This window comes from Octopus sinensis, linkage group LG29 (genome assembly GCF_006345805.1).
Source record: "Octopus sinensis linkage group LG29, ASM634580v1, whole genome shotgun sequence".
Taxonomy (NCBI): domain Eukaryota; kingdom Metazoa; phylum Mollusca; class Cephalopoda; order Octopoda; family Octopodidae; genus Octopus; species Octopus sinensis.
Window position 1 is genome coordinate 11,678,615 of NC_043025.1, and position 15,615 is coordinate 11,694,229.

Here is a 15,615-nt window from a genome sequence, read left to right on the forward strand (position 1 = left end):
TATTATTATTATTATTATTATTATTATTACTATTACTATTATTATTATTATTATCATTATTATTATTGTTATTATTATTATTATTATTATCATTATTATTATTGTTATTATTACTATTACTGCTATTATTATTATTATTATTATTATTACTATTATTATTATTATTACTATTATTATTATTATTACTATTATTATTATTATTATTATTTATTATTATTATTACTATTACTATTATTATTATTATCATTATATATTATTGTTATTATTATTATTATTATTATCATTATTATATTATCATTATTATTATTATTATTATTACTAGTATCATTATTGCTTTTGTCGTTATTGTTTCGGTATTTTATATGAGCTGTAACTCAAAGGCCTCTAGTAACGAGTTTAATGTTTTACTACGCCTCTTAATTATTAGTCATAATTATACACAAAAGAGACTGAATACTGAAATGCATTCCGTAGTATATGGGCCGTACCCATCAAGGTTATCTTTTGTAGTTCAAGGTGATTGGGGTTACCAGGGAGTTGCTTAATATACTTCTCAGCAGCTCCCTTTTTTATCATTCCCAACGCACCAATTCCTTCTGGTGTTATCGTAGTACGAAGCTCCCACATTTTTGTGATTTCAATTTGCGGTCTTTGTAGTGAGAACCCTTTTTGTATTCCAAAATCAGAAATATTGAATTTCTGAATATCTCATAGAGATATGTGCAGGGGTGGAGCGATAGAGTGGTTGTATACTTATTTCTTTACTGCCCACAAGGGACTAAACATAGAGGAGACAATCAAGGACAGACAAAGGGATTAAGTCGATTATATCGACCCCAGTGCGTAACTGGTACTTATTTAATCGACCCCGAAAGGATGAAAGGCAAAGTTGACCTCGGCGGAATTTGAACTCAGAACGTAAAGACAGACAAAATACCTCTTTCTTTACTACCCACAAGGGGCTAAACACAGAAGGGACAAACAAGGACAGACAAACGGATTAAGTCGACCATATCGACCCCAGTGCGTAACTGGACCTTAATTTATCGACCCCGAAAGGATGAAAGGCAAAGTCGACCTCGGCGGAATTTGAACTCAGAACGTAAAGACAGACGAAATACCTATTTCTTTATTGCCCACAAGGAGCTAAACACAGAGGGGACAAACGGATTAAGTCGACCATATCGACCCCAGTGCGTAACTGGACCTTAATTTATCGACCCCAAAAGGATGAAAGGCAAAGTCGACCTCGGCGGAATTTGAACTCAGAACGTAGCGGCGGGCGAAATACCACAAAGCATTTCGCCTGGCGTGCTAACCATTCTGCCAGCTCGCCGCGAGTGGTTGTATACTGTCAACTTAACATGACAGTCCCGTAAGGGAATTACACCACCACTGTTTAGCCCTAGGAAGCATCGACGCTTCCTGTCAGCCTCGACACATTTCCTGTGTCCTTATATTTGCAAAGGGGAGACAAACACCCCCAACAGCTAGGCCTGCATAAGACCCTGAAACATGCATGTATCTAGATGCAGGCCTTGCTGTTGGGGTGTTTGTCTCCCCTTCGTAAATATATAAGGACACAGGAAATGTGTCAAGGCTGACAGGAAGCGTCGATGCTTCCTAGGGCTAAACAACGGTGGTGTAATCCCCTACTGTCACATTAAGTTGACAGTATACAACCACTCCTTTTGTATTCCTTTCTTGAGACATTTTGATCTTGGAGGACAGACATATCTGTTGTGGTCCTTGATCACAATGTCTGGTCCACGGGAGTTGATTTTTCTGTCTGTTTGCATTAGGAAGTTCCAAAGGATGGCGACACCCTCACCATTTACTACATCCTCTGGATGGTGCCTGTACCACTTATCATAGGATTTAATTTTGTAGTATTTACAAGCATTCGAGTGGGTGTACTGCTCTAGTCTGTCATATCTTATGAGGTACTCCTTTTCAGCGAGGACTGGGCAGCCAGAAACAACATAATCAATTGTCTCTGTGAATTATCCACAAATTCCGCATGAGGTGTCAGACCCATCATTAACCCTTTCGTTACTGTATTTATTTTGAGATGCTCTGTATTTCTTTCAATTAATTTTAAATATAACCAAGAATTTAGTAAAATAACTTAGTTATCATTCAGCTAGTGTTAGGAACATAAATTGTGACTAAGGTTTGGTGGAAGATTTTAATTCAGAACTTTTGATAACAAGACATTTGTACTACAGAGCCAGTTTCAACCAGGTTGGTATCAAAAGGGTTAAGAATTGATTCTCTATTATATATTTTAACCCTTCCGTTACCATATTTCTGTTGAGATGCTCTGTGTTTCTTTCAATTACTTTAAATATAACAAAGAATTTAGTAAAATAACTTAGTTATCATTAAGCTAGTGTTAGGAACATAAATTGTGACTAAGGTTTGGTGGAAGATTTTAATTCAGAACTTATGAAAACAAGACATTTGTACTACAGAGCCAGAGCCGGTTTCAGCCAGGTTGGTATCGAAAGGGTTAAGGCTGTTTGCATGGTAGTTTCTAGTAGGTAAGCTCTGCTCTTGCACTGCAATAACAAAACCTTCTCTTTCCCCTTTCAGACCCGTCCGTTGTAGCCATTGGTGTATTAGATTTTGATCAATATCTGACTCGGACAGGCGGTTACGGTATTTTCCATGCAGGAGTTTACCTTTCCAGTTGTCTTTGATATTATTCATGCAAGCCTTCTCTGCTTTTTGTTTGATATTTTTCGCATCAGTGATAGGTTTGTCACTATTTGGATCTCATTGGTCCTTCTGAGAGTTAATTTCTAAATCAGAAGCAATGGTAGGTCTGACAGTATTTCAGTGTCTTTGGTCATGCTTCAGTGCAGTTCACAAGAGCACATCACTTGTTGTAATAAGGTATATTTCAAGGCCTATTACTGCTGATTTGAAGGATTGTTCGAGCTGTATCAGGCCCCTTTCACCTATCTTTCTGACGTTGGATGATGCATTTGGTACCTTACTCTCTTTACTCTTTTACTTGTTTCAGTCATTTGACTGTGGCCATGCTGGAGCACCGCTACAGTCAAATGACTGAAACAAGTAAAAGAGTAAACTTAGCGGTTCAGCAAAAGACACCGATAGAATAAGTACTAGGCTTACAAAGAATAAGTCCTGGGGTTGATTTGCTCGACTAAAGGCGGTGCTCCAGCATGGCCACAGTCAAATGACTGAAACAAGTAAAAGAGATAAAAGAGCAAATAATCCATCTATCCAAGTTACAGATGCATTTGATAATGTAGTCCTAGATACACTTAGCCAGAATAAATCACATCTGAAACACACTTGATCAGAGGTCTGCGAGATAAAACCTGTCCTAGGGCTAAACAACAACAACAACAACAACAACCTAGGGTGATACATTGAATAAAATAGTCTTAGATACACTATGCCTGAATCCAAGGTGGGGGTGATCATGGCTGTAACATCTATGACCATAGGACTGCTGAATCAGGGCTGACCTGGGGCTAAACATCGACAAAAAGGAAGAGGACATTAGATAATGTAGTCCTAGATACACTATGCCTGAGTAAGTCCCAGCTGGAGTACCTATAATCATTAGATCAGCTGGGTCAGGGCCTATCTTGTGGGGAGTGTGAGGCGGGGGCGGGGGTGCTGTACAACTATATAAAGTATTCCTAGATAGACCATGCCGGAATAAAAGACAAATTCCTCCTGGCTGAAGCACATTTGATTAGAGGCCTACTTGACAAGGACTTACCTGGGGCTAAATGACTATTAAGAACAAGAGCACATTAGATAATGTTGTCCTAGGTACACCATGCCAGAAGAAAAGTTAAAATGGTTACAGCTTGAATGCATTTGATCCGGGGTCAACAGGATCAGGACTGACCATGGGCTAAACAACAACAACAACACAAACAACATGGAAGGGCACATTAGACAATGTACTCCTAGATACACCATGCCTGATCACAACTTGAATACATTTGATCCGGGGTCAGCTGGATCAGGACTGACCATGGGCTAAACAACAACAACAACACAAACAACATGGAAGGTCACATTAGACAATGTACTCCTAGATACCCCATGCCTGATCAAAACCTGAATACATTTGATCCGGGGTCAGCTGGATCAGGACTGACCATGGGCTAAACAACAACAACAACACAAACAACATGGAAGGTCACATTAGACAATGTACTCCTAGATACACCATGCCTGATCACCACTTGAATACATTTGATCCGGGCTCAGCAGGATCAGGACTGACCATGGGCTAAACAACAACAACACAAACAACATGGAAGGGCACATTAGACAATGTACTCCTAGATACACCATGCCTGATCACAACTTGAATACATTTGATCCGGAGTCAGCAGGATCAGGACTGACCATGGGCTAAACAACACAAACAACATGGAAGGGCACATTAGACAATGTACTCCTAGATACACCATGCCTGATCACAACTTGAATACATTTGATCCGGGGTCAGCCGGATCGGGACTGACCATGGGCTAAACAACAACAACACAAACAACATGGAAGGGCACGTTAGACAATGTACTCCTAGATACACCATGCCTGATCACAAATTGAATACATTTGATCCGGGGTCAGCAGGATCAGGACTGACCATGGGCTAAACAACAACAACACAAACAACATGGAAGGGCACATTAGACAATGTACTCCTAGATACACCATGCCTGATCACAACTTGAATACATTTGATCCGGGGTCAGCTGGATCAGGAGTGACCATGGGCTAAACAACAACAACACAAACAACAACATGGAAGGGTACCTTAGACAATGTACTCCTAGATACACCATGCCTGATCACAACTTGAATACATTTGACCCGGGTCAGCAGGATCAGGACTGACCATGGGCTAAACAACAACACACAAAACATGGGAGGGCACATTAGACAATGTACTCCTAGATACACCATGCCTGATCACAACTTGAATACATTTGATCCGGGGTCAGCTGGATCAGGACTGACCATGGGCTAAACAACAACAAAACACAAAACAACATGGGAGGGCACATTAGACAATGTACTCCTAGATACACCATGCCTGATCACAACTTGAATACATTTGATCCGGGGTCAGCTGGATCAGGACTGACCATGGGCTAAACAACAACAACAGAAACAACATGGGAGGGCACATTAGACAATGTACTCCTAGATACACCATGCCTGATCACAACTTGAATACATTTGATCCGGGGTCAGCCGGATCGGGACTGACCATGGGCTAAACAACAACAACACAAACAACATGGAAGGGCACGTTAGACAATGTACTCCTAGATACACCATGCCTGATCACAAATTGAATACATTTGATCCGGGGTCAGCAGGATCAGGACTGACCATGGGCTAAACAACAACAACACAAACAACATGGAAGGGCACATTAGACAATGTACTCCTAGATACACCATGCCTGATCACAACTTGAATACATTTGATCCGGGGTCAACAGGATCAGGACTGACCATGGGCTAAACAACAACAACAACATAAACAACATGGGAGGGCACATTAGACAATGTACTCCTAGATACACCATGCCTGATCACAACTTGAATACATTTGATCCGGGGTCGGCTGGATCAGGACTGACCATGGGCTAAACAACAACAACAGAAACATGAAGGGCACATTAGACAATGTACTCCTAGATACACCATGCCTGATCACAACTTGAATACATTTGATCCAGGGTCAACAGGATCAGGACTGACCATGGGCTAAACAACAACAACACAAACAACATCATCTTTTAGTCGGCAGCTGTAATAGCTTACTGCGTCTGTTGCTATTGGTTACGGGATGCAGTAGCATCGATTCCGGGACGGCTTCGTCATCAATCTACAGAGAATGCTGACATGACAAAATACGGCAGCCTCGTTAATGGGTTGACACACAGACAGACACACACACGGCTCTCTGCACCGATGTGTATACACTCATCTGACGAGCACACAGATATGTGTGTGTGTGTGTGAGTGTATAAATATTTATATATATATATATATTTATACATATATATATATACACACACACACACACACATATATATGTGTGTATGTATAAATATAAATATATGTATACATATATATATATATATATATAAATATACACACACATACACACGCACACACATATCATCATCATCATCATCATCATCATTTAACGTCCGCTTTCCATGCTAGCATGGGTTGGACGGTTAAACTGGGGTCTGGGAAGCCAGAAGGCTGCATCAGGCCCAGTCTGATCTGGCAGCGTTTCTACAGCTGGATGCCCTTCCTAACGCCAACCACTCCGAGAGTGTCGTGGGTGATTTTATGTGCCACCGACACAGGTGCCAGACGAGGCTGGCAAACGGCCACGCTCGGATGGTGTTTTTTATGTGCCACCGACACAGTGCCAGACGAGGCCTGGCAAACGGCCACGTCGGATGGTGTTTTTTATGTGCCACCGAACCAGGTGCCAGACGAGGCTGGCAACGGCCACGCTCGGATGGTGTTTTTTATGTGCCACCGACACAGGTGCCAGACGAGGCTGGCAAACGGCCCTCGCTCGGATGGTGTTTTTTATGTGCCCCGACACAGGTGCCAGACGAGGCTGGCAACGGCCTCGCTCGGATGGTTTTTTATGTGCCACCGACACAGGTGCCAGACGAGGCTGGCAACGGCCCCCCGCTCGGATGGTGTTTTTTATGTGCCACCGACACAGGTGCCAGACGAGGCTGGCAAACGGCCCCGCTCGGATGGTGTTTTTTATGTGCCACCGACACAGGTGCCAGACGAGGCTGGCAAACGGCCCCGCTCGGATGGTGTTTTTTATGTGCCACCGACACAGGTGCCAGACGAGGCTGGCAAACGGCCTCGCTCGGATGGTGTTTTTAGTGCCACCGACACAGGTGCCAGACGAGGCTGGCAAACGGCCCCGCTCGGATGGTTGTTTTTTATGTGCCACCGACACAGGTGCCAGACGAGGCTGGCAAACGGCCTCGCTCGGATGGATGGTGTTTTTTATGTGCCACCGACACAGGTGCCAGACGAGGCTGGCAAACGGCCCCGCTCGGATGGTGTTTTTTATGTGCCACCGACACAGGTGCCAGACGAGGCTGGCAAACGGCCCCGCTCGGATGGTGTTTTTTATGTGCCACCGACACAGGTGCCAGACGAGGCTGGCAAACGGCCTCGCTCGGATGGTGTTTTTTATGTGCCACCGACACAGGTGCCAGACGAGGCTGGCAGACGGTCACGCTCGGATGGTGTTTTTATGTGCCACCGACACAGGTGCCAGATGAGGCTGGCAAACGGCCACGATCGGATGGTGCTTGTTACGGTCCCACAGCACGGAGGCCAGTCGACTCGGTACTGGCTACGGCCACGTTCGGATGGTTTTCTTATGTGCCACGTGTCACCGGCACTGGTACCACAAAGATACAAATTCCATTGATGTTCATCTATTTTGATTTGTTTTGATTTTGACTTGTCTCAACAGGTCTTCATGCACAGATATATGCTCAGCTATACATGAGTACACATATGCTTGTAGTTGTATATACACACACATACATACACACTCATGCATATATATATATATACACACACATACATACACACTCATGCATATATATATATATCACACCATACATACACACTCATGCATATATATATATATACACACACATACATACACACTCATGCATATATATATATATATATACACACACATACATACACACTCATGCATATATATATATATACACACACATACATACACACTCATGCATATATATATATACACACACATACATACACACTCATGCATATATATATATATATACACACATACATACACACTCATGCATAATATATATATATATACACACACATACATACACACTCATGCATATATATATATATATACACACACATACATACACACTCATGCATATATATATATATACACACACATACATACACACTCATGCATATATATATATATATATACACACACATACATACACACTCATGCATATATATATATATATACACACACATACATACACACTCATGCATATATATATATATATATATATACACACACATACATACACACTCATGCATATATATATATATATATATATATATATATATACACACATACATACACACTCATGCATATATATATATATATATACACACACATACATACACACTACACTCATGCATTATATATATATATACACACACATACATACACACTCATGCATATATATATATAGTATATATATACACACCATACATACACACTCATGCATATATATATATATATATATATAATATATATACACACATACATACACACTCATGCATATATATATATATATACACACACATACATACACACTCATGCATAATATATATATATATATATACAACACACATACATCCCACTCATGCATATATATATATATATATACACACACAACATACACACTCATGCATACATATATATATATATACACACACATACATACACACTCATGCATATATATATATAATACACACAATACATACACCACTCATGCATTATATATATATATATATATACACCACATACATACACACTCATGCATATATATATAACACACACATACATACACACTCATGCATATATATATATATATAACAGACACATACATACACACTCATGCATATATATATATATATACACACACATACATACACACTCATGCATACATATATATATATATACACACACATACATACACACTCATGCATATATATATATATATATACACACACATACATACACACTCATGGCATATATATATATATATATACACACACATACATACACACTCTTGTATATATATATATACACACACATACATACACACTCATGCATATAATATATATATACACACACATACATACACACTCATGCAATATATATAATATATATACACACACATACATACACACTATGCATATATATATATATAACACACACATACATACACACTCATGCATATATATAATATATACACACACATACATACACACTCATGCATACATATATATATATAACACACACATACATACATACTCATGCATATATATATATATATACACACATACATACACACTCATGCTATATATATATATACCACACATACATACACCTCATGCATAATATATATATATACACCCACACATACATACACACTCATGCATATATATTCTATATTATACACACATACATACACACTCTGCATATATATATATATATATATACACACACATACATACACACTCATGCAGATATATATATATTATATACACACACTACATACACACTCATGCATATATATATATATATATACACACATACATACACAACCATGCATATATATATATATATATATTCAACACACATCCATACACCTCATGCATATATATATATATATATATATATATACACACATACATACACACTCATGCATATATTATATATATATACACACCTACATACACACTCATCAATAATATATATACACACACATACATACACACTCATGCATATATATATATATATACACACACACATACATACACACTCATGCATATATATATATATATACACACACATACATACACACTCATGCATATATATATATATATACACACACATACATACACACTCATGCATATATATATATACACACACATACATACACACTCATGCATATATATATATATATACACACACATACATACACACTCATGCATATATTATATATATACACACACATACATCACACTCATGCATATATATATACTAAGCACACACTCACATACATGCATATATATATATATACACACACATACATACACACTCATGCAATATATATATATATATACACACAATACATACACACTCATGCATTATATATATATACACACACATACATACCACTCATGCATATATATATATATATATATATATACACACATACATACACACTCATGCATATTATATATATATACACACACATACATACACACTCATGCATATATATATATAGCCACACCCATGCATACACACTCATGCATATTATATATATATATAACACCACACATACATACACACTCATGCATAATATATATATATACACACACATACATACACACTCATGCATATATATATATATATACACCCACATACATACACACTCATGCATATAATATATATATACACACACATCACATACACACTCATGCATATATATATATATACACACACAGGCATACACACTCATGCATATATATATATATATACACACACATACATACACACTCATGCATATATATATTATATACACACCCATACAACACACTCATGCATATATATATATATATATACCACACATACATACACACTCATCATCATATATATATATACACACCACATACATACACACTCATGCATATATATATATATAGTTATACACACACATACAACACACTAATGCATATATATATACACACACATATACATACACACTCATGCATATATATATAATATATATATATATATACACACACATACAAACACCTCATGCATATATATATATATATATATATATATATATATATATATATATATCTATATATAACACACACACATACATACACACTCATGCATATATATATATATTATATATATACACACACATACATACACCTCATTCATATATATATTATATATACACAAATATACATACACACTCATGCATATATATATATATATAACACACACATACATACACACTCATGCATATATATATATATATATACACATACATACATACACACTCATGCATATATAATATATATATACACCACATACATACACACTCATGCAGATATATATATATATACACACACATACATACCACTCTGCATATATATATATATATTACACACACATACCTACACACTCATGCATATATATATATATATATATTACACACACACATACTACACCCTCATGCATATATTATATATATATACCACACATACATACACACTCATGCATATATATATATATATACACACACATACATACACACTCATGCATATATATATATATATACACACACATACATACACATACTCATGCATATATATATATTACACACACATACATACACACTCATGCATATATATATCTATATATACAACACATACATACACACTCATGCATAATATATATATATATACACATACATCCATAACACTCAGGCATATTATATATATAATACAACACACATACATACACACTCATGCATATATATATATATATATATACACATACATACACACTCATGCATATATAATATATACACACATATACATACACACTCATGCATATATATATATATATATATATACACACACATACATACACACTCATGCATATATATATATATATACACACACATACATACACACTCATGCATATATATATATATATACACACACTCACATACATATGCATATACATACATATGTACACATATATATATATATGTGTGTGTGTGTGTATACACATGCACACACATACATACATTCATATGTGTGCATACATTTAGACATGCACAGGTGTATACATGTATGCGTATTCATGCTCATGGATGTATAGAGATATACACACACACATATATGTATATACACAGACAGACACACGTGTACGTATATATATATATATATATCCTATGTGCATATGCATGCATACAAATATATAGACACATATACACATATCTATTCACACATGCACACATTTACATGAAGACATAAGTACACACACACACATACCACACATGCACAGGACACACTGACACACACACACAAGCACAGGACACACTGACACACACACACAAGCACAGGACACACTGACACACACACACAAGCACAGGACACACTGACACACACACACAAGCACAGGACACACTGACACACACACACAAGCACAGGACACACTGACAACACCACAAGCACAGGACACACTGACACACACACACAAGCACAGGACACACTGACACACACACACAAGCACAGGACACACTGACACACACACACAAGCACAGGACACACTGACACACACACATATCCATATATGCACATACACACACGCATACACTCTTGTAATCATATACACAAAAATGACAGACATGCTTTCGCACATAAATACTAACACACACACACACACACATGCACAAACACACACACACATACGCACACACATACGCACACACATACACACACACAAACACATGCACAAACGCACACACAAACACATGCACACACACACACACACAAACATGCACAAACACACACACACACACACACACACAAGTACATGCACAAACACACACACACACAAACACATGCACACATGTTTGACACACACACATACAAAAAGACAGACATATTCACAACACTAACACTTACACACAGTAGCTTCGTAGTTAGGGTCTCAGCACCATGATCGTAAGATTGTGGTTTCAAGTCCTGGACCAGGCAACGCATTGTGTTCTTGAGCAAAACACTTCATTTCACGTTGCTCCAGTCCACTCAGCTGGCAAAAATGAGCAACGTGGCAACGGACTGGTGTCCTGACCGGCTGGGGAACACATACACTATAGAAACCGGGAAACTGGGCCCATGATCATGGGTAGGCTTTAAAAGGGTGCATTTATTTTTAACACAACACACACAGGTAAATGTACTCATGTATAAGTACTAACATACGCACACACATGCATTCATGCACACACCTATTAACACACCCATGCTGGCATATATGGACATGCGTACTCTTAATGTTACTCACGGGGAGATTCAGCGTGACACTAAATGTGACAAGACCATCCCTTTTGAATTACAGGTATACGTTGTCGCACATTTATATACATTGTTGTACATACAAAATATGTATATATATATATATATATATATATGTATAGGCGTGGGAGTGGATGTGTGGTAAGTAGCTTGCTTACCAACCACATGGTTCTGGGTTCAGTCCCACTGCGTGGCACCTTGGGCAAGTGTCTTCTACTATAGCCTTGGGCCAATCAAAGCCTTGTGAGTGGATTTGGTAGACGGAAACTGAAAGAAGCCCATCATATATTTATATGTATATATATATATATTGGCCTGCTCGCTTAGCCAGCGGGTTGGCGTCATTTGAAGGCTAAAACATTGTGAAGCGCATTGTGACCAGCGATGTGTAGCAACATCTGATAGCCTGGTCGGTCACGGTGATCACAGTGATATGTATATATATATCTATATGTGTGTGTATATGTTTGTGTGTCTGTGTTTGTCCCCCTAGCATTGCTTGACAACCAATGCTGGTGTGTTTATGCCCCCGTCACTTAGTGGTTCGGCAAAAAAGAGACCGATAGAATAAGTACTGGGCTTACAAAGAATAAGTCCCGGGGTCGATTTGCTCGACTGAAGGCGGTGCTCCAGCATGGCCGCAGTCAAATGACTGAAACGAGTAAAAGAGTATATACAGGCAATTTTTTTCTCTCCTTGTTTCTTTTCTGTGTGTCTTTCTGTTGAAGAGCGCAGGCTCGAAATGTAAAAGACTTGTTTTATTTATATTCCTGAGTGCCATACTAATACAATTGTTTGTTTGTACTCCACCTGCCTTTGTCTTTTGTTTATTTTCGTAAACCTTCCCGCTATATATATATATATATATATATATATATATAATTATATACGTATATATATATAGAGAGAGAGAGAGAAAGACACCAATCACTCATCAAGGTTGAGCTGGTGGCCAAGATCAAAGAGATGTTTGGAGATCTTCTCAGGGACACGGAGAGGAATGCATGCAGCAGGTGTCTGAGCTGCCTGGAGGCCAAGGCACAAGCTGAGCACATCTTCTTTAATTAAACTTTTATCTCATGGCCATAATCTGCTTCGTGTAATTTGACTTTTTACAATACGTTTTTTTTTAGATGTGATATTTTGTTTTCTCTTCCCATTATGCAAACTCAAATTTAGCCTGAACACCTTGTATATATATGTGTGTATATACGTATACATACCTAATATTATATATATATATACACACACACACACACACACACACATATATATACACATACACATGTATATATGTGTGTATGCATATATGTATGTATGTATATATATATATATATATATATATAAATATATATATACACACACATATATATAAACATGCATATATATACACATACACATGTATATATGTATGTTTATGAATATATGTACATATGTGTATATGTATGTATATGTATGTGTATATATATATATATGTATGTATGTATATGCATATACGTGTATGTATATATATGTATGCATATATGTGTATGTATATGTATATATTATATATATATGTTATATATATATATATATATATATATATACGTACATACATATGTATATATATGTATGCATATATGTGTATGTATATGTATATATATATATATATATATATATACGTACATACATATGTATATATATATGTATGTTTATATATGTGTATATATATATATATAAATACATATATACATGCATACATACATGCATACATACATGCATACATACATATATATTTACACACACATGCACAGACACATACACGCAGCTATACATATACACACACACACCCATACTAATTATTACATACTAATTGTCTCAAATGTAATTTTTACTTCTTTTTTTGTATTTTAAAATTTCTTCCGCAGTCGCCCTGTTTGTTGGTAAGTCTGTTTGTTGCTAGTATGCATACTATTTTCTACTATCTACAAACACACAGATACACTACATGTACTACTTATCTATTACTGATGTGCATGCACACACACTTGTACGCACACACATATATAATTGCATTTATATATATTTAGATAAAGGCAAACATCCACACATATGTAAATACATACATACATACATACATAATACTAATAATGAAATTATTGTATACAGTGCTCAGGTGCACCACAACTTGTCAGAGTATATACAGTAATGTACAAATGTCTGGAAAGCGAACAATGCATGAGTCAGATACATGCTTGTGTGTGTATGGAGGGGAGAAGATCAGGTGTAATAATAATAATAATAATAAACATTGTGTACAGTGCTCAGGTGCACTACAACTCATCTATAGTGCATATATAATCAGGTGTAGTTTCGACGGATTTCGGAAAGCATGAGGGCCTTAAAGGATGCAGTGTCATGGCAGTCAACAACTGACGCAGGCAGTTTTTTCCATGCTTCAGTAACTCTGAGCATGAAGAAATGTTTCCGAAAGTCATGGGAGCTGTGTTGTTTTCTGACTTTGTAGGCATGTCCACGTGTGTTAGACACATGGAGATCAAAAAAATGTTCAGTGTTGTTATTGGTGAGGTGGTTGATAACTTTGTGGGTGTTTACCAAGTCCGTCGCCAGACGCCGGAGCTTCAGTGAATCCATGCCC

At 37.2% G+C, this 15,615-nt stretch overlaps 1 long non-coding RNA gene across 1 annotated transcript in view; it reads left to right on the top strand.

Moving 5' to 3' along the window:
- LOC118768422 overlaps window positions 1–14,899 on the top strand; it is a 39,683-nt gene extending 24,784 nt beyond the window's left edge. Inside the window, exon 4 of the long non-coding RNA XR_005004235.1 lies at window positions 14,885–14,899. This is a non-coding gene — a long non-coding RNA (uncharacterized LOC118768422). The remainder of the gene's footprint in view (window positions 1–14,884) is intronic.
- Window positions 14,900–15,615: the final 716 nt, after the last annotated feature.